The sequence below is a fragment of the Tachypleus tridentatus genome, chromosome 6, assembly GCF_004210375.1.
Source record: "Tachypleus tridentatus isolate NWPU-2018 chromosome 6, ASM421037v1, whole genome shotgun sequence".
Classification (NCBI taxonomy): domain Eukaryota; kingdom Metazoa; phylum Arthropoda; class Merostomata; order Xiphosura; family Limulidae; genus Tachypleus; species Tachypleus tridentatus.
Window position 1 is genome coordinate 97,877,140 of NC_134830.1, and position 27,992 is coordinate 97,905,131.

General features: G+C 32.6%; 1 protein-coding gene across 5 annotated transcripts in view; it reads left to right on the forward strand.

Annotated features, from left to right (window-relative positions):
* LOC143253134 (uncharacterized) overlaps positions 1-27,992 on the forward strand; it is a 331,617-nt gene that overhangs the window by 163,509 nt on the left and 140,116 nt on the right. For all 5 annotated transcript variants that reach the window (XM_076506466.1, XM_076506465.1, XM_076506468.1 and 2 more), the window contains one exon: positions 25,570-25,619. The gene's annotated coding sequence lies outside the window, so the exon portion shown is untranslated. The remainder of the gene's footprint in view (positions 1-25,569; positions 25,620-27,992) is intronic.

Genomic DNA, 27,992 nt, shown 5'->3' on the forward strand with positions numbered 1-27,992 from the left:
TTATTGGAGAAAAGGCCTAGCTGACAATGAATATGTCAGACAAAGTTAAAATTACATATTATTACGTATTCGTCTTTGTTTTCATTCACAACTTATTAGAATTAACGCACTTTTATACCAAAGGAAAGTGAAATACAGGCTAACTTAACATAGTGAAGTGCAAGTAAGGTTAAGTCAATAAAAGTTAATCATCTTGAGTACAAACGAAATACAAAATAAAGCTTAATTTATTTGTGTTAAAGTAAAGTGAATTACCGGGTAAAACTGAGCCAACTCTTGAAGTACAAACAAATCAAGTTCTAAATAATGGGTAGGTTAACCCAAGGAAAATAAGTAAATAATAACAAATACACAGTTTTGTGTTAAAATAAATAGATAATAACAAATACACAGTTTTGTGTTAAAATAAATAAATAATAACAAATACAATTTGTGTTAAAATATATAAATAATAACAAATACACAGTTTTGTGTTAAAGTAAATAAATAAGAACAAATAAACTTCGTAACATAGTTTTGATATGTAGTAACATTTATAAAAGTAATGGAAATTAAACGTCGTTAACATAATTCAACCCACAATTTAACAGTTGTGGTTCTAATATAAATAGCGTCTCAACAATTATTTGTCTTTTGTATTCCAATCAGTTCGTAACGCCATAGTATTGTGCGAAAGACCTCGCCGGCACCCGGTGTGGCAAAGATGGTATGGTAGACGTACTATTATGCCGTCGTATTTTGCTTTAATTCAAAAGTTTTATATTAATAATAAATATTTTATTAACTTTTGCATTTTTTGTTGTTGTGTATAAATATATAAATATGTATAAATACATAACCTCTTATATTTCGTATATTTTACTGTTTTATAAATATTACGTCAAGTGAACGTGTTTTCTAATGTGTTAAGTGTATTTGTTTTCCATTAATAAATGTGTATTTTATTAATTATCTGTATTTTTATTCAAGTGTTAATTGGCAACATTACTAAGGCATCCTTTGTCTGACAGCAATTATTTTGCTATACAAAGTGTTTTAGGAAATTTTTTCTTAAAACAAATTAATATTAGTTACTTATTTTAATGTTAAAACAAGTATTAGCATAATATCATTGATTATATATTCGTTTATATACTTGTGTAAATTGTAGCTTTACTTCCTTTCAACAAGCAAAACCAAATGCCACAAATGGAACGATGCAAAGATTGCTGCAATACAAGAGCGCTATATTAAGCTTTTTTTATTCAGGTTTTCATTTGTAGCCTGTTTCGCTACCGACCTCCGCGCTTAATTAAACCCATATTTTTGGCATTAAAGCTGTATAATTTGAATTATTATCAAATTCAAACTTTTTATCGACGTGACTTATCCATTTGAATCCTGTCTTTAGTGGGGAAAGAGAAGGGGGTCATTTGACATCCTTTACCAAACTTCTTTGAAATTAGTTCAGCTAGTTTCTTACAATATATAGATTATGACGGTATACATACATATAGACAACTATGTTATACCTAATATCTAAAGATAAGTTTGTATTTGTTTGTTCGCACCTTTAACCCTTACACGTTCACACATTTTTTAATCAATCACTAACAAACTTGACACAGTGATACAGGATGACACGAAATTGTTGGAGATTGGTCCCATCTTATATTGTTTAGTTGTTTTGAATTTAGCGCAATACTACAAAAGGGCTATCTGCGCTAGCTGTTCTTAATTCAACAGAGAAAGTGTAGGGTGAAGGTAGCTAGTCATCACTACCCACCGCCAACTCTTAGGTCACTTTTTTACCAACGATTAGTGAGATTGACTGTCACATAATAGCGCCCCCATGGATAAAAGGACGAGAATATTTGGCAAGACATGGATTCGAGCCCTTGACCCTGAGATCATCCTTACCATCTAGCCATGCCGGAACCCCATCTTTTATATAAATGACCGTTAATATGTATTTGCATATGTTCCTTGTACATTTCATCATTTCTTGATTAATCAGCACCAGACCTGATACAAAGATAAAGGATGGTATGAGGTGGACCTGGACCCTCCCATCTAATTTCATATTGATAGACTTCTTGAAGAAAGTATGTCTTTCATGCCGTTATTGGTACCTTTATGCATTTTACTGCAATTTTAATGTTTATTATGTTAAGAAAAAGATAGACGCCTAATTTTCTATCATTTGTTACATCATTTATTTTATCCGTTCAACGGACTGGTTCTTCAGCTAGTGTATATACATATATATATGTGTGTAAATGAGTGTAAAGAAGATTTACAATATGTTTACACACATTGTTCATAAAAATTAATTGCCGTAATGAAGTCGACAATTATTCGATTTATTTTTATATGACATTTCATTAAACAATGATCGAAGGTTACCTGTAAATTTAAAGTTACCTTGCCTTCTTATATTCTATGATCCTGAATATCATGGTTTATTAATTATGTAGACAATAGTAGTTAGTTGTGTCCGTTCCTTTTTATTTATTATTTTAATATGTCATAGTTTACTGATTTTACAGAAAATTAAAACTTAATAATATGTGTTTCTTTTATCCACCATATACAAGATGGAAATGAATTTGCATGGACATAAATTCTCGACGCTACAAACTGTCCTTACTGTATCAATGACAGAGTGCTAGTCTAACCCATTTTGAAAGCGTTGTTTGTTATTAAGAGCTAAGTTACACAATGGACTATTTATGCTGTACTGACTGCGGGTATAGAAGACAGGTGTTTATAGTGTGGTAAATCTTCACATTTACCGCTGAGCCACTGGGAAAACGTTTTGAGGGAACTAAAACAATTGCTTAATTTTTTAACATAAAATTTTCTTGTGTCGCCGTACTTATGAAATGAGTTATTTGATTCTCGAAATTAAGGTCAAGAACAAAGATTGGACTTTGTTCATATTTACGACAACGGTTTTTCTGGGCTGTTTAACGCGATGATGTTAATGACAAGGTTTGGTATTTTAAAGATATTCGGTAAGATTGAAATAAATTATTTTTTTAATTTTTGGGTACGTGGTTGTGTTGACTGCAATATTTGTTTTGTTCTAAGTGATTCGTAAGATTAAAATTAGGTTTCTCGAATTTATTTGTCTGTCGTTAGGTAATTTATAAAGTTTAGTTAGAGATCATTGGTAAGATTGAAACTTGGTTATCTGAACTGTTTATATGTGGTTGCAATAATGATAGATGATAGGGTTTGGTGAATCTGAAAAGGACAGATTTTCACGAAATGAGGTATTGAAAATATTTGTTGAATTATAAATATGTATAGATATGTTCAAATCACGATATTTACCTTCTCTGTCTGCGACTGTATAGTGACAAAGATCTTTTTTTTATTTAATCAACGTAGATAATAATGTGAAAGTAGCCTTTCCGAACGTTTACTGCAGTTGAATTTGACTTTACAGCATAAATCAGATTGTCAGGATTGAATGTTAGTATAAGAATTGTGATCTTTTTATAGATAAGAAACATTTCTGATATTCAGTTAATCACAGCTGTTATTAGGTAGTAAAATATCGGTAAGAAAGACAGATTGGGGTGTTGGCCGACTGGTTAGACAAAATCGGGTGCGGTGAAGTACTTTATACCGGCCTCGCCTGAGAATGTCAGTCAGGCCACACCTGCGCCGAAGGTACTCTTGCCCTAGGCAAGCCTGAACCACATCTGGCTGTCAATACTTTTTATAATAAAGACAATAGGTAGTTTTCTTTTACCATAAATATTAGATTGCTAGCTCCTTCATAGGGAATACTATTACAGAAAAGCAATTAGATGCTTATATTTCCAGAGATATATAGTCATCAGCATAAAAATAAAATGCGTCATATCATTGGATTTTTTTCTACACTGAGAACAAAAACAAAAGTTATTACTCGGTAAAAAATTGACGATGGTAAAGTAAATACAGCACCCTTCATTTAGTGAAAATATATTTTATATGTGAACAGTTCTGACAGTGCTACTTTCGACTCTTAACGAGTCTATTAAAGCTTGGGCTTGACGGTAAAACTAAAGATAAAACATTGTTTATCTAAAAAGTAGAAGAACTGTACTTTACAAGATCGTTCTCGTAGGATACTGGAATCTCCTGTTACTATTTATAACTAGCATCCTGTCCAACTATCAACAACCCGTTTTGCGGGTTTTAGAAATCGTGAACTTGCATATCAAATGTAGAAATCTTGTAAACGACAACAGCGGTGGAGGGAACTATTTCACCTGTTAGACAAATAACTAAATGTTATTCCGAGCTATGCCTGATCTTCAAACTTTGTCTGAAAACTTCAAGCCTGTAACATCTTCCACCAGTTGATGCTAGATACCAAGAGACTTTTCTTGTTGTTTTTTAACACAAAGTAAGAAAATACAGCACTGTGTAAAAATACAGCACTGTGCAAAAATACAGAACTGTGCAAAAATAAAACACTGTGAAAAAATGTTAGAACAAGATAATATTTTGTCATTCTTTCTATTTTGTAGGGCTAATTCTTCCATGCGATTACAGAATGTACATTTCAACGTTATAATAATTCTTCACTGATCTCTGTTGACAACTGAATGAACCATGGCAAGAATATATTTTTATAATTCCCATATACTTGTACATAGGGCATGTCGTAAGGGCTCTGCTTGAATGAACAAACTTTTCAGTCTAAGGTTTGGAATAACTGTTGTTATAACCCATATTCGCAAAATGGATTGAATAATGGACCAGCGCAAGTACCATCAGATACCGTCATGGTATACCCAGTGGTGTGTGTATTATTGATAAAGGATTATACTACCAAGAAGATAAAGACCCCAAACATCCAAACAACCTATGCAAAAGTTACTTAGCTAAGAAAGTAGCTGTTTGAATCATTCAAATGATGTAATGGCTGTACAGAGTTCCGATCTTAACTCAACTGAGAAGATCTGGGATTTGATGGATCCAAAACTTGACAAATTAAAAGTTATTTCCAAAGAAATTTTATGGGAGTGTATTAAATATACTTGGAATAAATTCCAAAGGATACTTTGATTAAATATATTGGAACAATGACTGAAAGACTGCTTGCAATTATTAAAGCAAAAAGGGGACATAAAATATTAAGAGTTTGCTGAAGTCAACCACTTCCACTGATTTTATGTTGTACTAAATAAGAATATTAATAAAACTTTGATATTTCACCTGTGATTTACCTTTCATTGTTCTTTGAAAGTAACCTGAAATCTAAGTTTTGACTTAGTCCTAATGCTTTTGCACAGTACTGTATGCTAAAGACATTTCATCAGAAATATATATATATAAAACCATTAAATAAGTAATATACTATTTATACATAGATATAATTAAATAGTTGGAGAAGACTCGTGACTACAGTAATAACTTTGTTTATTCAAAAATATATGGTAGTGATATTGCTATGTAATAAACAGCTCCTCAGTTAAACAAGCGTAAAAAAACTACCACTTGTTTGTTTATGTCATTTTACAAAACTTTTAATAAAGCTTATATTTATTTTAAAATTATATTCTATATATATACAAAGTCGATTTCCCTCTACTTTGTATTTTTTTCTTGTCTAATCCAAGGTGAGTTTTAGAAAATTTTGAAGTTAAGATTTGTAAGTTATTAATGCTTTTATAAAAACAAATACTTACCGTAAAACTCTGATACATTAAAGCTAATATAATATTTCATAAAATATATTTCAAATGATCACTCTGCTTTTTATGACTTCAAATAAGGTATATAAATACTCTTATGTCTTAGAGATTTCTTCTGCTCTACACATTAGGCCTATTAGGATTTAGTCTTCTTTTTCGGATGTGAAAATAAGGCACGTATTGACGGAAGAGCAATATTTTATTTTTCTTAATGGAATGGCTGACAAAATACCCTTTACCGCTTTTGGGATCCGCCTATTATATTCAAAAATTGATCTTTGGACCCAGTAATAGTCTATGCCTAAAATATTATAGTTTAAAAGGCTTGTTAGATATTACTTGTGAGTCATCACGTTCCGTGTTAGATTGTGAAATTACTTGGAATTGACATTAAAGAGCACTTGTGTCTAACACACAGGCAAATACTCGTAGGCCAACAACGCGGTTTCAACAGGTCACCTAGCAACCAATAACAGTAATTAAAGCGTTCTAGCAAGTTATCCGTGTTATTACCCAGTAGCTTGGCCTAGCTGGTCTCGACTACTTGTTTTCATCAGTCTTTGCTATTCCAATTACAGCTTTGCTAGTTCTACAATATTGACTTGTCGGCCACAAGATCTATCATGTTTTGTGTTCAGTAATAACTGTGCATAATAAGATGATGGAAAATTACAACGTCTTTACTTAAAAAGTGACAGCTATTGGGAAAGAAAAGTATAATTAATGAATAGTATAAGTTAGAAGAATCTCAACTAATTGATGTTTCTATACTGTAATATGAGTTTTCATTGGCCCAATTGATTCTTTAATTTTCTCATGTCGGTAAATGTGTTACTTGATCTAACTGTTGGAAGAACGATTGAAAGATATCACGTCGTTGCAGCTCATGTCGCTTCATCCCGTCATCTTTTATCTGACGACCATGTATCTTGACAATAACCTTACGGAGTAATTTTATTGCAAATGGTTTCGTCAATTTTTCTCTTTTCGCTCTGCACAACCCATATAGCATACAATTGCAACGGTTTTCCTATATCCGTTCAAGAGAAATCTATAGGCATTATGTTCAGTGACTTTCCTATGTATTATCATTAAGAAGTATATGACAGTTGAACAAATTTGTCGTGGAAGCAGTTTGTGTACCTGTAGTTAATACAGCTTTTCCAAATGGAGATCCTTCTTGATTACGGTGTTTTATTGTTGGGAACACATGGACAGCTTTTGCAACTTGTGTTAGTGTTCATGGATTTTTATCTATGACAACGTCTGAGATACAACTTATAAAAGGTCTCTTTGTGGATGGGTGTGGTGACCTAAGTTGATACATATTCAGTTGTTTTCTAATGCCATTACGTACAAGGTATATCTCCGTCCTCGAAATTCTAAATTTCTGATCTGAATACATCTTCATGATGTGAGTGTACGAATATTTTGCATAGGTAAGGGCAGATACGTACCTTTTGCGAAAACTTTCAACCTTCAGTGGCATCACACTATCTACAAAACGCCAAAGAATGTCAAAAAGCAGTTTGATATTTTGCCAATTAAGGTTTAAACACATGAAACCGATAAAACATTGAAAAATCAATTGTTCTAAAAATTAGTGCACAAACAAGTTAACTGCAGATGTATTTTTACCTAATTTTCTCTTAATTTGTCTATTGCTTCTCAAAATCGGGTTGAAAAAAAATCATTTCAGATATAACTTTTGTCTCCTACACGTAATGACTCAATATGCTTTTTTCGTAAGCATACTGAGCCCGCCATGGCCAGGTGGTTAGGGCGTTTGACTCGTAAGCTGAGGATTGCGGATCAGAATCCCATCACACCAAACAGGCTACCACTTTCAGCTGTGGTGGCGTTATAATGTGACGGTAAATTCCACTATTTGTTGGTAAAAGGGTACCCCAAGAGTTGGCGATGGGTGATGATGACTAGTTGCTTTCCCTCCAGTCTTACACTGCTAAGTTATGGATGGCTAGCGCAGATATTCCTCGTATAACTTTGCACGAAATTCATAAAAAATAAACCAGAACACATAAGTTGAGTTAGACGATGTTTGTTGCTTTGTGAAGTCCAATCTGCACAGTGTGCTATATTTGATCTGCCCACCGGAGGGTATCGAAACACGATTCTTAACGTTATAAACCTAAAGACTTACGGTTGAGCTAAAATATTATTATCTATTGTTTTAACCATACCCTTCAGCTTATATCTGTGGCATTTCACCACTAGATTAACAGTTTTATCTCATTCTTATATAATCCAGTTAATGCTGTTTATTTCACTTAATCTACCATCTAATAATATTTTTACTCTTTGAAAGCAGATTTTAAGTTTTTTTCAATGGAAAGTTTTCTGAAACATCACATTTGAAGTCACATTAAGTATGATTTTGTTTTTCAATCCTTCATTCTTGCGTTGATGATAGACGAACGATGAGAAATGAAATATTTTATACAATGCTATATATATATATATGGACAAAATCTTAAGGCCAATGAACATAAAGAAAAAATATGCATTTTGCGTTGTTAGACTCAACCACTTATTTGAGTAGAGCTTCGAAAGGTGAAAATAAGAAAAGGAAAAATAAAAATAACAAAACTTTTTAGCACCTAATGGGGGAAATGTGAACACTATGAAATTAGCTTACATACAGCTGGTCAAAAGTTTAAGACCATACTAAAAGGAAGTCCTAAACAGGGTAGGAAATGCCCAACAAGAGGTCTCAGTAGTGAATTGCACAGCAGTCATTGCGAATAACTTCAAACAATCGCTTTGGCATGGTCGATATAAGCGTTTGCAAAAGGCTGGCTGGAATGTTATTCTAAGTGACGAAGATGGCTTCACAAAGATCATGCATTGTGTGAAATTGACGTCCATTTCTATAGACTTCCCTCGCCATCCACCCCCGAACATTTTCAAAGGGGTTCAGTTCCGGCGAACACGCTGGAAGGTCCAAAAGAATCACGTTATTCACTATGAAAAGTCCTTTGTTTTGTGGGCATTGTGAATTGCAGCGTTGTCCTGCTGAAAGATCGTAGATGCCGTCTTATTGTTCTTGAGCTGCATTCTGCGTCCGTAATGGCCGTAATCTGGTTCGATGATCGGCTGGTGTCTTGTCGGACAACCCGTCGAATCCTCCTGCTCAACATCGGCGAAATTTTCTTGGGTCGACCACTTGAAATTCTCGTTCCGTATCTCGTTCCGTAAGTGTATATTTTAAATTTGTTTATAGCAGTTATTTTGTGCAATTTTAATTTACATTAAAGCTCTAAAAATATACTCATTAAAAGGACATTTACAAGAATCTCCTAAAGCATCATTTTTTCCTACAATAATATCGTTGAAATTATTAGAGAAATCCTTAAATATGTGTAATAATATATTCTCCTTTTCAATCTATCACAGCTAGAGCTATTAGAGACATTAGGATTCATGCTTCGAGATATGGGTTATTTTTTAGTAACCTACTATTAATTGCCACTTTGCGGAAAAACTAGAAAACTTATCTTTTCAATATCGTACAATTTTGTTCCTCAAATATTAACGCGTGCTACGTAAGACAATAACATATCTAAATCAATTATATATAATTTTAAGTATAGACTCTACTGCTTGATAGCAAGCATACATAACTGTAAATCGCAACGTCATTTCTCTTTTAAAAATTAACACTTATCAATTTCGAGCTAAATTACTATAGGAAAACGAAATATACTGGTCGGAGTGACACTTGTAAATGCATCTTGATTGACAAAGAGTGTTTCTTACAAAGAAAATGTACGGCAATTCAAAATTGTATTAAATTTACAAATACTATTACCGAACTTTCGTAATATTTCATGGAAAAATCAAAACTGTTTTTATACGGAGCTAGTTTTTATTTCACTTAATAAGACGTTTAAGAAATTTGGTGTTAACGTGGGCCGAGGGTATTAAAGTAAGACGTTAACATTGAAAAAAATTGACATATAAATCAAACTTCCCACTTAGTAGTCCGAGAGTTTTGTTTTCTGTACCATCCAGAAATTATACGCCCAATAGATAGGCTATGTATTTGAAACTGATTAGATAGAAAGATAATATAGGGTCAAGTAACAAGATTTATTGCGCTTAGGGACTGAACTACTAGTTTTAGACACATCCCGCTAGGTGGTCTGAAACCAGGATTTGACGATTTAAACCCACCTGGGTAAATCAAGAAAATTCTAAAATTTCAAGTTCTACGCTGAGTCAGAAAAAAACCTAAAAAAACTAACAGATTCTGACTGGTAAGCTATCCGGAGTAATTGAGAGCAAGATTGTGGTAATTGTGCTGCAGGAAACTGCAGCTCGTAAGTTTCAACAACGATTAGTACCCTGCTGTTTGTTTATGTAGCCGCCCAGCCTCTCGTTAAATATTATTGAAATCCAACCTTAATCCCGCTGACTCAAAAAACTATTCGTCGCTATCAGTATCAAAAAAGTTCGAAAGTTCTCTAATGTCACAAAATATCCTTCTCTGAAGTTTCTGAACTTTAAAATATCTGAGTGATTTTACTTTAACAAAACAGAAAGGCCCATTAATAATGCTACTTGTCATGCAGTAAGCCAGAAGAAAGCTTTTTCGGCCTGACAAAAAAAAAAAGAGATAAAATTCATATTTAAGTTCATGTAAAACATGATTTTTCAGAAGCCTTTTAGTACTAAGGAAACATCGGGTATATTAAGTACAAAGATGATAGGGAATAAAATAGTTTATACAGTAAATAGATAAGTAAACCAAGAAAGAAAACAATAGACTAGATAAATATACGAGTGAACTAATAACCAAAACATTATATAGTAAACAAGAAAGTAACCACTATCTGTTATCAAAACCTATAAGTTATAAAGGAAGACTACTTGTAGGTACTGTGATACTCGTAGTATAACACCTCCCTTTTCATAACCGTAATCTTAATATTTCAAAAATAAATGTCTAGACTTTAGTTGTCTCTAGCAATCCATATAGGGCAGTTGATCTGTCCTAATTCATGCCAATTTTGTATTATCTTTGAGATTTCCAGTTTCTTGGTTCTTAGAGACCCTAAAATTAATTTTCTCAGGACTTTAAACTGTCTATAACCTTTTATTAGTCTTTACGATATTTGTTAACACTTAACATGGCGAATTTTGTAATTTGTTGATTCTGCGAAATTGTTTATAGATTTATTCTATGTTTAAGTAATACATACATGAATTATTTCTCATTATAAATTACACCTCTTGTATGGTCAGTTTAGTGTGAAAAAGTTGGGTTTTCTTGATTAAAATATATATATATATATATATGAAGTTGTTATAACTTAAAACACAAGTTGAAACAAAAATAAATTAAACAAAAAACGCTGCACCAATAGAAAAGATCTCAGAGTACAAGCTATAATGTGAGATATAAAATGTACCCTAGGTTTTGGAGGTGACTACGGTAGTAGGATCCGCCTTGCGGTGGGGATACACCGCCTATCTTATTATAATCTACTAAAAAAGTGAAACCTACCCAAAAAAAGATCGGTATTAATCAAATACTGAACCTTATTGAACTTGTGATAAATTCCTGCTCAAGTCAACAGTCTGGTGTTAATAATTCCCCCAAATTCATTGTTCAGCCATGAAGAATAATAATGCACTAAATTATACCTAAATTATACCCTTTCAGTTATAAGGACTTTAGAATGTTACGATCAATCCCACTATTTGTTGGTAAAAGAGTAGTTCAAGATTTGGTGGTGGGTGGTGATGACTAGCTGCCTTCCTTCTAGTCTTAAATTGCGAAATTAGGGACGGCTAACACAGATAACCCTTGTGTAACTTTGCGCGAAATTCAAAAAAAAAAAAAAAAACACAAATTAATAGCAAGTAAATGGGCAGGGCTATCTTAGCTCTTCCATGTCTTTCATGCCATAGCTTATGCCAACACCTCACATCAGAAACATAGCTTATGTTTGTGATGTAAGGTCTTGGTTCACTTTCTATAGACTGGTAGTACTTTACTAAGCATCAGTGTTGACAAAGACTATTAGTTTTGATCAATGGCTCAACAAATAAAGGAAAGTCAACAACAAGTGATGAACACTATCACTGCAACTGGAAGAAATTATCAAATTCTAGATAGGGCCAAGCCATCTAATTAGGGGGTGATCCAATGAAAAGCTTGTACCAAATAGTTTGATGGTCAGTTGAAATTTCTTAAGGCGGAGTGAATACTGTTGTATTCCTTTTGGATTATACGGCATAGAAAGAAAGTTCCTAGCTGATAGAGAAGTGTCCAGAACACTCGTAGGTTTCGTTGTACATCAGGACTCTGAGCAAAAACACCACTTTGGCCATTTAACAAATACTTCATTCTAGAAAATGGAAATAAAAAGGCGTGTGCAAGCAAATATTTGACTAAATATAAGAGGTTACACAAAAACAAAGGTATTCATCTCCGATATCGGTTCTAGAAGATCTATCCTTGGGTTGGGCATAATGAGGAGTTTATTAGTCAGTTTTATTTGTGCAACTGAGGAACTGATTTTCTATGAAAACGTTATTCAATACTAATCATACCAGTTTTCAGACTCTAAAAGTGTATTTGAGTGAGGAAATCACAGTACTGTCATGTACACAAGTGGTGTTCTATGGTTTGCTATGTATGAAGGCTAGTGCATTGAGACACGTAATGTGGTAATAGAGATCATGCGCAAAACACACTGTTTCCTGTCCAAATAAGAATCACAATTACCTCAAGTAGTTTCTGTCCAAGAAGCAATGATTCAGAATTGTTCAATTATCAATTATCATCTTTTCCCATATACTCGTCATTATCAACCATGATTATCAGCCTGTGTCGAAGCTAATGATCGTCAGAATTTTGAGGTGCAATATTCTATAACATTACGTAACACAAAGACTTGAGGGAAGGCATCAACATGCTACCCCTACTTTTGTCAATGCTTGTCAGTGATTCAACTGGTCACATCCTACTCGGAACATTTGACACTAGTGTCAACTTTCTATGGTGTGTTCCATCCAAGTCCACCTAAAGAGGGTGAACCATAGCATTAAATTATTGATTCTATTTTACAGAAAGTAACATTGAATACTGCTGGCATATTTTTAGAGACAGAATGAAGCTACCTGTAGGTCCTCATGATATTTTAGCTGGGGTTTAAAAAACAAAGAGTGAAAGGAATTTAAAATTCTTTCCTTTCATGCTATCAAGTATATTCCCCATACAATGTGTATACTATATTCTATGACTTTCTTATATCTACGATAGCTAGAGCCAGTAGACACAATGGCTAATGCTTCAATAGTTTGTAAAACTGAAGATGATAACTATAGTTCAAAAACCCAGCTGAAAACATTACAGTGTGTGATTACTAACAATTTATTTAGATTTAGAATGTATTTTATTGTAAAATCAGCTGTTTTGAAAGACCTTTGCAACTCTTGCTTCTGAAAGTGTCAAATGATTTTTCTAAGTGAAAATGTTGTTCAACATTTCACGAGAACTAGTCACATATCTGACTGAGTGATGGAAGCTTAGTGTGGTATACTACTTAGTGTTCTGAGAATGTACCAGTACAGATATGTTTTCAGTGTATGTTCGCTTTTGAAAAAAGGTTCACTGTTAAGAAGGTCATTAAGCTGCTAACTCTTTCTATATGAGGTTTGTAAACATATCTGAAAAGAGTATATAGTTTATCTGCGTTTTGTAGGAAAGTAGTATTTCTTTTGATTGTATATTGATTTAGTAAAGTAACAGCACGAATGTGGATTGTATATGAAAAGTTTTTTTCACTCAATTCTATAAGGTGATATATATTTTGTAATGCCTAAAAACACGTGCTGAGGTTTATGACAGCACATTATTAAGACTACAGCTACCAAGATATAGCTTCAGAAACTAGCCTAAACATATTACTAGAGACAGTATTTTATAAGCTACTGGCATAGGTGACAATATGTAATGTCTATATATATATATATATATAAAGTATTATATATGTATAAATAAATGTATATATGTGACACTATACATGTATGATATAATTACATGAAGTAATTAATAAATGCTGTATACCATGAACAGATCAATTACACAAAGAACACAACTATTAAATAGTTTGCAAGAGGTATCAAAAACTTTTGTTATGCCTATATGATATTTTGGTCATACTTGCTTTTCCTTAGTTTTGTTTTATGTTAATCAGTATTAAAGAGTTTTCATTGAATTGTGATGTTATATTACGCATTAATATTTGAGGTATATTATCATATTTAAATTACACTTATTTATATGTTGTTTTCTTGTTAAAGGGGTTATTTTGCATTTATTTATTTACTGAAGCTAATACCTATGAGCCAGTGTTAAAAGTCTTTTGCTACAATGTAATTAAGGATTATTATGTAGAAGTTAGCGTGTAATTTAATGCAACTACTACTGAATTATATTTAAGTATTATTGCATCTGTGTCAGCCATAAGTGTTTACAAGAGCGAGAAAAGAGTCAAGATATAAACTGGTTTTAAAAGCTTACGTTTGTTATTAGATTGAGAACGAGTCTGAATTACAGCGATGAGAAAAACAGTAATATGCAAATATACCAAGACTTTCTTACATTTTTGTTTTAATGTAGACTTTTCGAAGTTTGTCAATTTTTTCAGTGTATGTTAACTTTTGAAAAAGGTTCACTGTTAAGAAGGTCATTAAGCGGCTAACTCTTTCTATATGAGGTTTGTCGACGTGACTGACGTTGAAAGCACAAAGTAACCATCACCTTCCTTACTATAACTTTTAATACGCTACGAAACTCAGAAAGCTATCAGTAAACATAGCAAATATTTTGCACACAAAAAATAAAACTTTTTAATTATATGTTTTTCTTAAAGATTTGTCGACTACTCTGATTGTAAGTTTATTTTTTTGTTAAGAATAAAAAGTACTTTTTTTTTCTGAAAGTAGTACCGCGCTAGTACTACTTTCTAAATCTTCGGATTTACAGCGCTAAAATTAGGGATTCGATTCAGCAAATAGCCCGAGGAGACTTTGCTATAAGAAAACACACATACTTCTGAAAGTTTTTAAATTTAATCTGCTTAACCAATAAAATATTTTAAGTAAATAGCAAACATTTCTTTAGCAAAACTTTATATGTTGTTTTCTTTATCCACCTCTATAAAGATATGGTTCATTTGACCGATCTTGTAACCATCATAAAATATACAAAATAAATCTAAATTACTCTTTTTTTCTTTCTACAATCCTTGCATATTACAACCAAAAAACTACGGTTGTTTATCCTAAATACTTTAAGACTTATAACAATCTTTTTTATCTCGAGTATGTCTATAAATATTTTGTAGTATTTAAAATTGTTACGATATTCAATTACGTAAAGCACTAACTGCTTGCTGCTTGCAAACATATCTTGTAGACAATAATAATTATTGTTTTTTACATAATCTTACCTAAGCTAATCTAATAACTTTCTAGTTTTTTTACATTTCAGTTAATTTTATAACAATAAGTAAAAAATATACATGAAAAACATGAAATGTAGCACTTACCATTGACCTCTTTTTTGTTGTTGTTATTGTTGTTGCTTTCAACTGCCAATGCAATTTAAGCCTACTTTTATATAATGATAGTACTGGTACTCTAAATAATTTTTGTTTGCTCAAATAATGGACTTAAGAACGTAAAATAATTACATGCACGTAGTAAACAATGTCCTGTAACCATTATAATTCAAATGGTTTTCTAAGATAAAAGATAAACTTCTTAAGCTGAATGCCGAGAGATAAATTTTCATATTAAATCGAAATTAATAATACCAAGGCTGTGGGTAAGGCCAGCCGGGTCATAGCTTGACCACTTTTTCATTCCATGTACAGTTACCACAGAAAGTTTTCATACCCCTGCGTCCCGAGTGGTTTTCTGCTCATAACTTACAAAGTATCACGAGTAGGCTAATAGAAGTAAAATATATTATAAATATTGTACTAATACACATCTACATAGATTTTTATGTGAATTAAACGAGAAATAAACTGTTTATAAACAAATAACCAAAAATAGGAGGAGCAGAAAGTGTTCGTACAGTTCAGAATGTGAGAAAAACTGATATTCCCATAACATTTTTGTTTAATTTGGCGAATAAACTACATTATACCATTCCAGAACTAGAACTAGCAAAAATTTATTTCCGGCAATTTAGCGCTGTCTCTGTCATTATCTACTTGGTCATCATGGCGAACAGGAAACAACTGTCCAGTGATTTAAAAACCGAATTATTGTAAAATACAAGTCTCTTTCCGGTATTGCTACACAACTTATTGTACCGAAATCTACTGTTCAAAGCATAATTACCAAGTTTAAGCTTACAGGATCAACTGTTATCTCCTTCGTTCCCACCAAAATTCCAGAGAGAACTAAGAGGAAGATTCTCAGAGAGGTTAGTAGGAATCCTCGTTTAACACGTAATGACATATTGAAACTGGTAAGGGAAACTGGGGTTGAAGTAAGCACCTCTACAGTTGCGAAAATGTTATGCTTTTCTGGGTTCAAACCATGCCGTCCTCGAAGAACTCCACATTTAAAGCCTGTTCATTAAGAAGCACGATTGAGGTATGCAAGAAAGTATGCAGATAAACCCTTTATCTGTTGGAAGAGTATTCTTTGGTCAGACGAGACTAAAATCGAGCTTTTCGGCCACAGTAATATTCGCTATATTTTCCGTAAGAAAGGGGACCGAAATCTTCCAAAGAACACCGATCATGCTATGGGATTCCTTCAGCTCTTCTGGTGTAGGCAGCCTTCACCTCGTCAACGGAATTATGAAAAAAGAAAAGTACGTTGATGTATTAGGCATTTATATGAAGAATGATGCTTGGAACTTGCGGCTTGGGCATCGTTTGATCTTCCAGCACGACAATGACCCTAAGCACACATCGAAATATGTGCAATCCTGGTTGCAGAGGAACCATATAAGCGTTCTGGAGTGGCCATCGCAGTCACCCGATCTCAACCCTATTGAAAACGTTTGGCATGAGTTGAAGACCAGGGTTCATCAGCGTCATCCGAAAAACTTGCAAGAGTTGGAGATCCTTCTGTAAAGAAGAATGGAAGAAAATACCAGTCGAGTACTGTCAAACGATCATGGAGGGCTATAAGGAGAGATTGCGCCAAGTAATTCACCTGGAAAGCTAAACAACTGACCATTAAAATAGACGCACGAACACTTTCTGTCCCTCCTATGTTTGGTTATTTGTTTATAAACAGTTTATTTGTCGGTTAATTTATATAAAAATATGTAGATGTGTGTTAGTATAATATTTATAATATACTATACTTTCATTATCCTAATCGCGATACTCTTTAAATTATGAGGAAAAACTACTCACGACGTAGGGGTACGAACACACTCTGTTATAACTGTATATCTACAATATATGTATTAAAACTTGCTTTTTTAAATCCAGTTCAGTACGTTGTGTGTATGCACATAATATTAAATTTTCAAAAATTTCCTGGGAAACATGTCCTTAGCCGACCCCTCTAGAAATTTGCATGCTGGTAATGTGATTTTCACACATTGTGTGTTACATCGTTTGTCTGTGCCAATGACATCAGCACTCCAAAACTACTTCCGACGGCAATGTATATTTTGTAGTGAAAACAACATATTATAAATCATTCAACAGATTAAAACTTTCTGTTGGTCATAAATGATATGATATAAAATATAAGAGAAAATTATTGGTTAATTGTGAAAGAGAAAATGTGGCAGGTGGGCATGACAAATGGTGCTGATTTTCTAGTTTGTGATTCCAAATGGTGCTGATTTTCTAGTTTGTGATTCCATAAGTAAAGAAAATTGAAGTCTATCAAAATTAGACTTTTCCTTAGTAATATCTATATTATAATGAATATAGATAAAGAGGAGAAGACCTAGAATCTAAATGTCACGATTCTAATTCCAGAGAAGACTGAGGACTTATTTAAGCACTTCGTTATAAAACTAAGTAATTATATATGTTATAATAATATTGATTTTTAACTACGTTTGGATGCCAACTTTTTTATATATATTGAAAATAAAATTAGCTTAATTAAATTTTCAATGTAAAATATTGTGATACGGGCACTTTGACCCACCCGCAGCGAGAGAAGTACGCTGTGTTATTCTCCAGAGATGGTCTTTGTTCTTTGGAAAATAGCTTAAAAGCTGCATGTTATGAATGAAGGTGGACGTCAGTGAAATGTTAGGTGATACCACCCATATTTTTTTATAAAAAGGTCATCATGTTGAAGCACTAGTCAATCTGTAAGTATTACGTCATTTCAACAAAGTACCATAAGGCTTAGTAAGTCAAAATTAAGATCTCAATCAAGACAGTCACATTAAAAAGTAGTCTAGATTCAACATAAATGATTGTTTATTATATCGTGTAAGTACACTCGCTATGTTTGTGTTTGGAAAAAAAATATTCATTGTATTATTGTACAGTCGTGTCCATTATATTTCTTCTTTCTCATGAATCAGTTATATAAATATTCAGAATTAATTTGGTTTGTTTTGAATTTTGCGCAAATCTACTCGAGGGCTATCTGCATGCGCCGTCCTTAATTTATCAACTGTTGGGCTACTCTTTTACCAAATAATAGTGGGATTTACCGTCACTTTGTAATGCTTCCATGAATGAAAGAGCAAGCATGTTCGATGACGGAGGTTTGAACCCATGATAAACAGTTTGCGAGTGGAGCGCCCTAATAATCAGATCAATTCAGACTAAATTCGTAACAAATGTCTTGACCAGATCTATTATTCTGCAGACCTGTCCTATCACTGTAAGGGAAATAAGTTTGACTTTAAATGCCATATTTCTGTGTGATCGAATATTAATAACTATATTTAATGGTTTTCAACTTCTTCTGAATAAATTTATAAGGCAGACAATGAAAATATCGCGTTTTTCTCTGTTATATGTAATAAATAAGACAACTGAAAATTCATCCATAATAAAACATGTACATGAAACACAATACGGTATTGTGGGAGAAAAACACTTTAATATTAGCTCAATCAAATGGTATTTAGCCATAAATATTCTTGAATTGTTGAAAATAGTTAAATATAAAATGATAATGTATTATTGAATAAATATGAAAGTCTGGCGATTTGTCTGTTTTGAATTTCGATCAAAACTACACGAGGTTATCTGCTTTAGCCGTTCCCAATTAGCAGCGTAAAACTAGAAGAAAGACAAATAGTTATGACCACTCACCACCAACTTTTGGGCTACTCTTTCACCAACAAATAGTGGGATTAACCGTGACGTTATAACATTCTTACGGTTAAAAGGGTGAGCATATTTACTGTGACTGGAATTCGAACTCGCGACCCTAAGATTACGAGTCGAGCGTCCTAACCACTTGGCCATATGGGGAAGGTCTGGCGAATATTTATGCAAACACGTAGGGTGACCTTCACTGAAAACTTCATCTGTGAATAGCAAACCTGTAAAAATGGTCGCATGGCCTATTTAGTAATAATGATAAAAAAAGAGTATAAATTAGACACGATTATATCTTGCACCTCACTGCTGAAGATGATCTACCAACATTAAAACATGTAGAGTCAACTTTTAAGTTGTCAAAGATTGACCTTAATTAAAATGTTTTTACCTGTGTACCTATTTAAATGTTGTGTGTTATTTATTATTTTATTTGTCTTGAGTGCAATATAAATTATATTCTGTAAATACATTTTCATCATCATGGTTTTAACCTAGTTTTTCCACATCTTGTTTTTGACACAAACAGTTTGTTTCATGTTTAATTTCTTGAACATAAGATGTAATCATCTTAATTTTCTTAACCGTTATTTTAACTTTTATTAACCTGAAGATGACCTAGGAAGGTCGAAACGTTGTTCTCCGCTTATCAATGATAGTGATAAGTTACCATACCAGCCGTTTTGAGTTGCATTTTTATTTCAAGTGAATTTCTCGTCATCAAGAAAAACTATATTTGCACGTTAGCCATTAAAGTATTCAAAAACGTAGTTATATCAGTTTATTATTAATACAATCAGTCTTTTGAGATTCATGTACGAAAATTCCTAATCTGTTATTGATTTCTTTGTATCAAATAGAAGTTGCCTTATAATTAAGCATAAATCTATGAGCTCAAAATATGATCCCCCTCCCCAAATGGCACAGCGATGTGTTTACAGACTTACAACGCTAGAATCCGGGTTTCGATACGAGTGGTGGATAGAGCACAGATAGCCTATTGTTCAGCTTTGTGCTTCACTTGACAAAATTTATTTATAATAATTGCAACTTAATTGCTTAACCTAACTTACCACATAAAAGTGGTTGTTCATACAGTTGAAGATATGACGCCTCGTATCTTACTATCTCTGTTCTATCCCAGCCATCTTGCTGGGTATGATGACAGATACAGTGAAATTGGCATATTTGTCTTCTTTGTTTTAACTTTCAACTTTTGAGAATAAGGTAAAAAAAGAAACTAAGTTGGGAAAGAAACCTTATGGAGGGAATAGTGCTTCAAATAAAATGTGTCACAACCTGTTATACAATAGATGAAATGTTCCTTGTGTCTGGCGTAATCCAGCAGTAACAACAAAACGTTTGAAGAAACTAAGTTTAATAGATTGTCAACCATTAGATGCGAGATGTTGGTTATAGACAAAACTTCAATTCTAATATATTCTTTCAATTCCTTGTAAGTTTTTGTTTACAATGATTTCTATGTGCAAACGGTGTATTTAGATTTCATTGACTAGATTGAGATGATAATAAATTCAGTTAAGTAGAAAATACAAATAAATCTGCTTAGTTGAACTAATTAATATGAACTGATTTGAACTAATATGCATACATAGATACACATTCTTTTATATAATATAAATAAACGTTATTATCTATAGCTTTTCTATAAGTATTCATAGCATTGTTATTTTTAAACCTCTGTTTAAATATAACTTATTTATAACTTATCGATCAATTACTGTTTTTAGTTATTCATATATTTTTAATTTAAAGGCCTCTGGCTGGGTGTAAATATTTTTCGATTTATTTCCCCTCACTATCTCAGTTGTCCAATTCACCGTTAGTCAACATATTAAAATTTAATGAATTTACATCTCTTCTTACCTAACCTATTATTTTACTTGTACAATATTTATAAGCTCGTATCTGTACTACTTTATATTTATTCTTACCTAATTTACTAGTTTAGTTGTTCATTGTTAGTTAACATACTAGTTAGTATCTGCTGACTCTTACCATATATATATATATATATATTATTTTAAATTTCAGCTCCCTATTAGCACCTGTACTAATATTTAAAGTACTTCATGTTATCTTCTGATTAAGATGTTATTTATTAGTATTAGTGTTGCTGTTTCTGTGTTCTAATATTAAACTTTTATATTGTGCCAGTTGTTCATGTCACCGTTAGTTTACATAGCAACAAAAGTGTTTGTTATGAATTTAAGAATACCATACTTATAATTATTTATTAACATTTATGTGTTTTAAAGTATCGATATATGACGCTATCTGGAATGTTACTCTAAGAGCTCATAATTTTATTACTTAATATTTTCTGTAAGAATATTGTTAGTTTGTTAGTACTATTCATACCAGAAGTAATGTTATCAAATCGTTTTAACCAGTGTAATATTCCTCGTCAGTTACCGTTGTAGGGCCTGCATTCTAAGGCTTATATACTTCCCTATATGTATTTCAACATCATCCTCAGGCAAACTCTACATTATACGTATAATTTCCTTGACATTATAATTTGTTCTTAATTCGAACTGCCAGCGCACAAAATATATATTATTCAACCAATCGCCAACCTAAGTAAATCATAAGTTTGTACTTTACATAGTATTGTTTCGCTTCAAAACTAAGCTACAAATTGAGACTACCTCTCGCCAATCCTATATTATCTTCACGTGATCATATATGATCTACGACTCTTAACAACCCCATCTACTGAATTCAACCCTTTCATTAAAAACAAAAATATGTCGCATCAGCTGCCCCAATTTCTTGTTTTTTTTTCATTCTTCTCTCAGTTGCCTTTGTTATTACAGTTTGTTTGCTGACGTGTACAAAAAGTAATCTTCATTCTCTATGTTTCGCAGAAACGTTGTAGTAACGAAGGTGTTTTTCCATTAACATTTTTCTTATTACGTCAACGAAATTAGATTTTAGACTTAAATATAACCTATAAGGTATCAAGGAACTTATAAAACAAACAAAAAAAACCTCGTCTGAATAGGTTTTAATTAAATAAGCAACCGGCTTTTCTTATTAAGCCATAGCGTAAAAGCTGTTATTGTATTCTCTTCAGCACAAAACTACAGTGGTCTTTGTTCTAACTCTAAATCGGCCTTTTTTTCCCAGAAAGTTTGAGTCATTTTTCACAAAGTTGATGTCCCTCGCTAGTACAGTGGTAAGTCTACGGACTTACAACGCTAAAATCAGGGGTTCGATTTCCCTCAGTGGACTCAGCAGGTAGCCCGATGTGGCTATAAGAAAACACACACACACACACGATATACCAGAAATAAAATTTCTGGTATGTTCAAAGAAACAGTTGAATATATATATTATAGCGAAGCTAATTGAGTTTACTTTACTGTGTTTACTTTAGTTTTAAAATTTGTTCTTCGGTTAAATATTCTGGTAAATGTAATTGATCTGAAATACACTGTAATTATACGTGCACTCCAAACGTACTAGTTTAATATCAACAGTAATAATAACGAGTTCAATCTTAAAGGTTTGCGACTTGCTACGATGCATACAAAACACTGCTATTATATGTATTAAGAACAGTGGAAGTTTATAAATGAACCAATATCAAAAATGTTTGTTTATTTGTTTTTGAATTTCGCACAAAGTTACTCGAGGGCTATCTGTGCTAGCCGTCCCTAATTTAGCAGTGTAAGACTAGAGGGAAGGCAGCTAGTCATCACCACCCACCGCCAACTCTTGGGGCACTCTTTTACCAACGAAATGTGGGATTGACCGTCACATTATAACGCCCTACGGTTGAAAGGGCGAACATGTTTGGCGCGACCGGGATGCGAACCCGCGAACCTCAGATTACGAGTCGCACGCCTTAACACGCTTGGCCATACCGGGCCAATATCAAAAATAAAGGAATACATATATATATATTTCGCTTACCTAAGTAAATCATAAGTTTATATTTCGTATAGTATTGTTTCGCTTCAAAACTAAACGACAAGCAACAAAAACAAATTGAACAAATATTTATCTCTCGTCCCAACTTTATCGAAATTTAATTTTTTTAATAATAAAAATCCGCTGTGTACTACAAACTTGTTATTCTATTATGTTAGTAACTAGTTGGATTTTTCATTCACTTTTCTCATTTTCGCAGTTTAATAGATTTTACTTCTCTAATGTACTTTTTAAAAGTTGCTTTAAAATTTGCTTTTTTCAGTTACTGTCCTTAGTTTCCATAGTTTTTCAATTGTTTTTACTTAGTCGTTAATTATTGTTGAAATAGGAACTGAAAACTAAAAAAAATACTAAATTATTAGAACAAACTAAATTGTTTCCCGCTGGTACAGCGGTAAGTCTACGGAGTTACAACGCTAAAACCAGCGGTTCGATTCCCCTCGGTGAACGCCATAAATAGCCCGATGTGGCTGTGCTATAAGGAAATGACAAAAACACACTAAATTATGTTCTAAGCTGTCCTACGTTACACGTGTGGTAAGAGTACCTTCAAAATTAACAATGACGAAATACAAAGAATACTGTTTTGTTTCTACGGCATTAGAAAGTGTTAATGAGCAACGAAAGCGGCATAAACCAAGCATTAACGAACAAGAAAAGCAAGAAGGTGAAATACTAGTAATTCGTTATGGTGGATCCACAGTTTTTTATAGCACGCATGTGTTTCCAAGTGAGCCTAAAATAGTGCAAGTACAAAAACGTCACGGGTCTCACTAAAATCAGAACAAGCGTCATTAATAGTCCTGTGACATCAAGAGTCATAGATGATCCTAAAGAACCATGGTTTCTGTTAAACGAATATGTATTTCCTAACATAAATTTCCTTTTATTCTGTGATTTTGTTAATCAGTTTACATGCCACAGTACAGCACCTAACCTTCAACGTAATAAGACTATTGAAATTATACTTATGTGTAACTATACCTTTAAAAATGCCTTGAAATATTTATTTGTTTATTTTTAGCTTTGCGTCCCGGTTGCTGCTAATATAAATGAACTTATATGTCTTAGTGTTATAACACCAATCGCTATCGTTTCCTAAGAGGCATTTTAAAATATATAATAAGAAAACAACCACTAGGAAGCATTTTTCTAGTTAAAATCAAGAATGTTAAAACAAAATTTACAAATGGCATTTATAAGCGTTTAGATATCATATACGTTTTTAATAAGACACTTTGCAGCCTAATGTGTATAAGTAGAATATAAAAAAACATTAGTGTGCATGTGTGAGTTGGAACTGATATGGTAAGGAATTGGGAACACTAGTGTGCATGTGTGAGTTGGAACTGATATGGTAAGGAATTGGGAACACTAGTGTGCATGTGTGAGTTGGAACTGATATGGTAAGGAATTGGGAACACTAGTGTGCATGTGTGAGTTGGAACTGGTATGGTAAGGAATTACTCCCCAGACTTTATCAAGCATTTACAGAACTTTTTACAGGACAAAAGATTCAACAACAAGCAGCAGTAAAGAATGGCTTTACAGAATTTTTAACTACCAGGACTTCAGAGTTCTATGGTCATGGCGTAAAGAATATTGTTCCCTGTTGACAAAAGTGTGTAGATTCAATAAAGTTGCTTTTATGTTTTTTTATTTCTTATTAAATTAAAACTTATAATCCTCCATTATTTTGCGAACAAACTAATAATAAGATAATTACTTCAGTAGGTTTATACAATCAGCCAAACCAAACTAAATCATCTTATTAACATTCGCGTTAAGTTACCTTTTCTTCTTAAAAATCTTCCTTTAATCGAGCTACGTATATTTCCTAGAAAATAAATTTCAATGCAGGGACTTCTTGACCTAATTCGTGATCTTACTACAACATGAAGGCATTGTCTTAAATTCTAAAAACGTTTGTCTGTATAACATCATTACTGATTAAAATTATCCCTCTAATAGTTTATAATACATATAAAGCCAATATACAACCTCAGAAGACATCTATAATTAATTCAAGAAACACCTACCGTTTAAGTACTTTTTACAACCTGCATTAAATTAATTTATCACCTTAATATATTATTTGTAACCCATATAACACTAAAATTATTACTCTACTGGATTATATAAAATCCAGATTAAAACGTATTTTGAGAACATTACCTTGACAGGCTATCTGTAATCCAAAGTGGGCAACGCTATCACCTCAATAAGTTACTTGACTCCAGATAAATGTTTCATATGTTTATATTACATATGTATAATATGAATGTATTATACTATTTGTAACCTATACAGTATAAACCTGTTGTTTTAATAGTCTTCTTTTAAGTATGGATGATAGTAGTATCATAAAAAATGTCTACAATACACCTGAAGTTATAACGTATTCTCGCTATCTGTAAGTGTCTCTAACCAGTATATTATATTTACAGATTGATGACTGGTGTATGATTTGTTAAGTATTTCATCCTGTCAAACTTTGAATTGCTCTGTTTAGCATCCTGTGAGATTGCCAAAATGATAATACAACTGTCTGTTTCTTGTTCTTTCTTAATAAAGTCCAATGTTGTTAAAAAGCTTACTAAATCTTTGTTTATTTACAGATAAGACAAATTCTAAAGCTGGCTACTTTCCGAATTCTGACGATGTAAAGGTAAAAACTTCTATTTATTAAAGATCACGTACCTTCCTTATTTAAGGTAGAAAAACAGTAGTATTAACAGATAGACGACATTTCATAAGATAAACTACATAAATAAGAAATTAAATGAAGTGTTTTTAACTTGTATCATTTAATGACACTTGAGATATTAAACTTAACAAAATTAAGAAACTTCGGACGATTCACGTATGTGATGAAACTAGACTCCACAAACTTTGTTATGTATCTACATAGATCGAAGCTTCTTTGAATGTATAATTAATACATTGTGTTATCTATACTTATTTTAAAATACTAAGTGAAAGCACGAGCTGCTTCTAAATTATAATATGATAGTATTAGAGTACTTTAAATTACGCCTGGATAACAATTTGTATTCCAAAATAATGAGAACTAACTTTTGTTTTGAAACTATTTTACAAAGTGCTCTGGCATTAAATATTATATTCACTATCTCTGCTTTGGGTCACAAAGTTTTAGACTTTTAAAAAGATACACTAATGTCCTAGTTTATATATCAAAGACAATATTAATCGCTTCTCTTTTACAAAGTTACGTTACTATTTTTGTTTCTATGATAAACACGTAATGTTGTTTCAGTCTTACTTACTGTCAAGTATGTAAATAAAAAGCATAAGACAGTATAATTTTCTATAATATAGCTATGTTTAAGCTATTTTTTTATACAAGTGATATTTTGTCCTAATGTTGTAATAGAGTTGTTCTAATCTTTACAAGAACGGCACAAAGGTATTACAACTTTTATAAGAAAGATATATTGTTTGATTTATGAAAAAAAAGTAAATTATCATATTATTATTCAAAATATCTTAAAGACATATTGTCGCTCTAGCCTTCATAAGAACTATATGGTATAAACATCAAGTTAATCATAGTTGCCTTTTCTTTCCATAATTCTCTTATGCATTGATTTCACCTCAAAGTCAAAAGTATTTGAAGAGGAAAACATTGAACCACAAATTGACAAATTGAGAAGAATCTGAAAAAAAAATTCTGATTTTTATTACATTTATAGACCAATTGATTTTTGGTGGTAGCAGGCTTTTGGAAAATAACTCGTAAATCGTATATGTCGATATTGTTTCTTAATAAAGTATCGCTGCTTCGGTCGCGACATAAAGTACTTTTATTTGGTAATTTCCTTTCTTCACCACAACGTGAATTTCATGAAAAAGACGTGGAGTATTTTGTAGTTCGCTGTCTATTATAAAAACACGTCATATGCCTCAGAGTTCTGTGTTGGAACCTTGACTGGCTATTTTTTATTTAAATCAATATGTTGAGATGTAGATTAAGTAATGGTCAATGGCCGTCCCTAATTTAGCAGTGTGAGACTAGAGGGAACACTTAGTTATATCATCCACTACTAACTCTTTGCCTACTCTTTTACCGATGAATAGTAGGATTTACTCTCACATTGTAACGCCCCCATGGCTGGAAGGGCGAGCTTATTTGGTGTGATAGAAATTTGCCCGAATATAATGCACCCCTGGGTATAAAGGTTAAATTGAGGAAATTAGTTTTCAATATGTAATGAATAGTTTCTAAATACAGTAAACAACTCTCGAAGTATTACACATTTTTGGAAATCTTTTATTAATTTTTTTTGGAGTCTCAATTTTATAAAATTTATTGAAAAATGTATACATGGTAATACATTAAGCTAATCATTCGTCTTCACATAGGCTCGGCATGACCAAGCGTGTTAAGGCGTTCGACTCGTATTCCGAGGGTCGCGGGTTCGAATCCCTGTCGCACCAAACATGTTCGCCCTTTCAGCCGTGGGGGCGTTATAATGTGACGGTCATTCTCACTATTCGTTGGTAAAAGAGTAGCCTCAGAGTTGGCGGTGGGTGGTGATGGCTAGCTACCTTTCCTCTAGTCTTACACTGCTAAATTAGGGACGGCTAGCGCAGATAGCCCTCGAGTAGCTTTGCGCGAAATTCAAAACAAACAAACAAACAAACGTCTTCAGATAAATCTTTGTCATCGCTAAAATTATCACTACTATCGGAATTGTTCCTTGAACTTTTGCTTCATCCTCTTCTGATTCCCACAGCATGCCATCAATAGTCACATTCATTGCTTTGAATAGGCAACATTTTGTTGAAACCTTTAAAGTTGCTTTAAAAGCTTTAGATGGTAGGTTATTGTAAAATACCTAAGAAAAGGAACATGCGCAGTATGGTGCACAGTCAATTTTCGGGAAGTATTTAGAGGAAATGTGGACGCAATGTATTCGAACAAATACGATAGATTATTTGGCGAAGTAGGCAGATAAATGGCTTTTAATTATAATAAATCCAATACATATGTTTATCATAATTTAAATTATAAGTACAA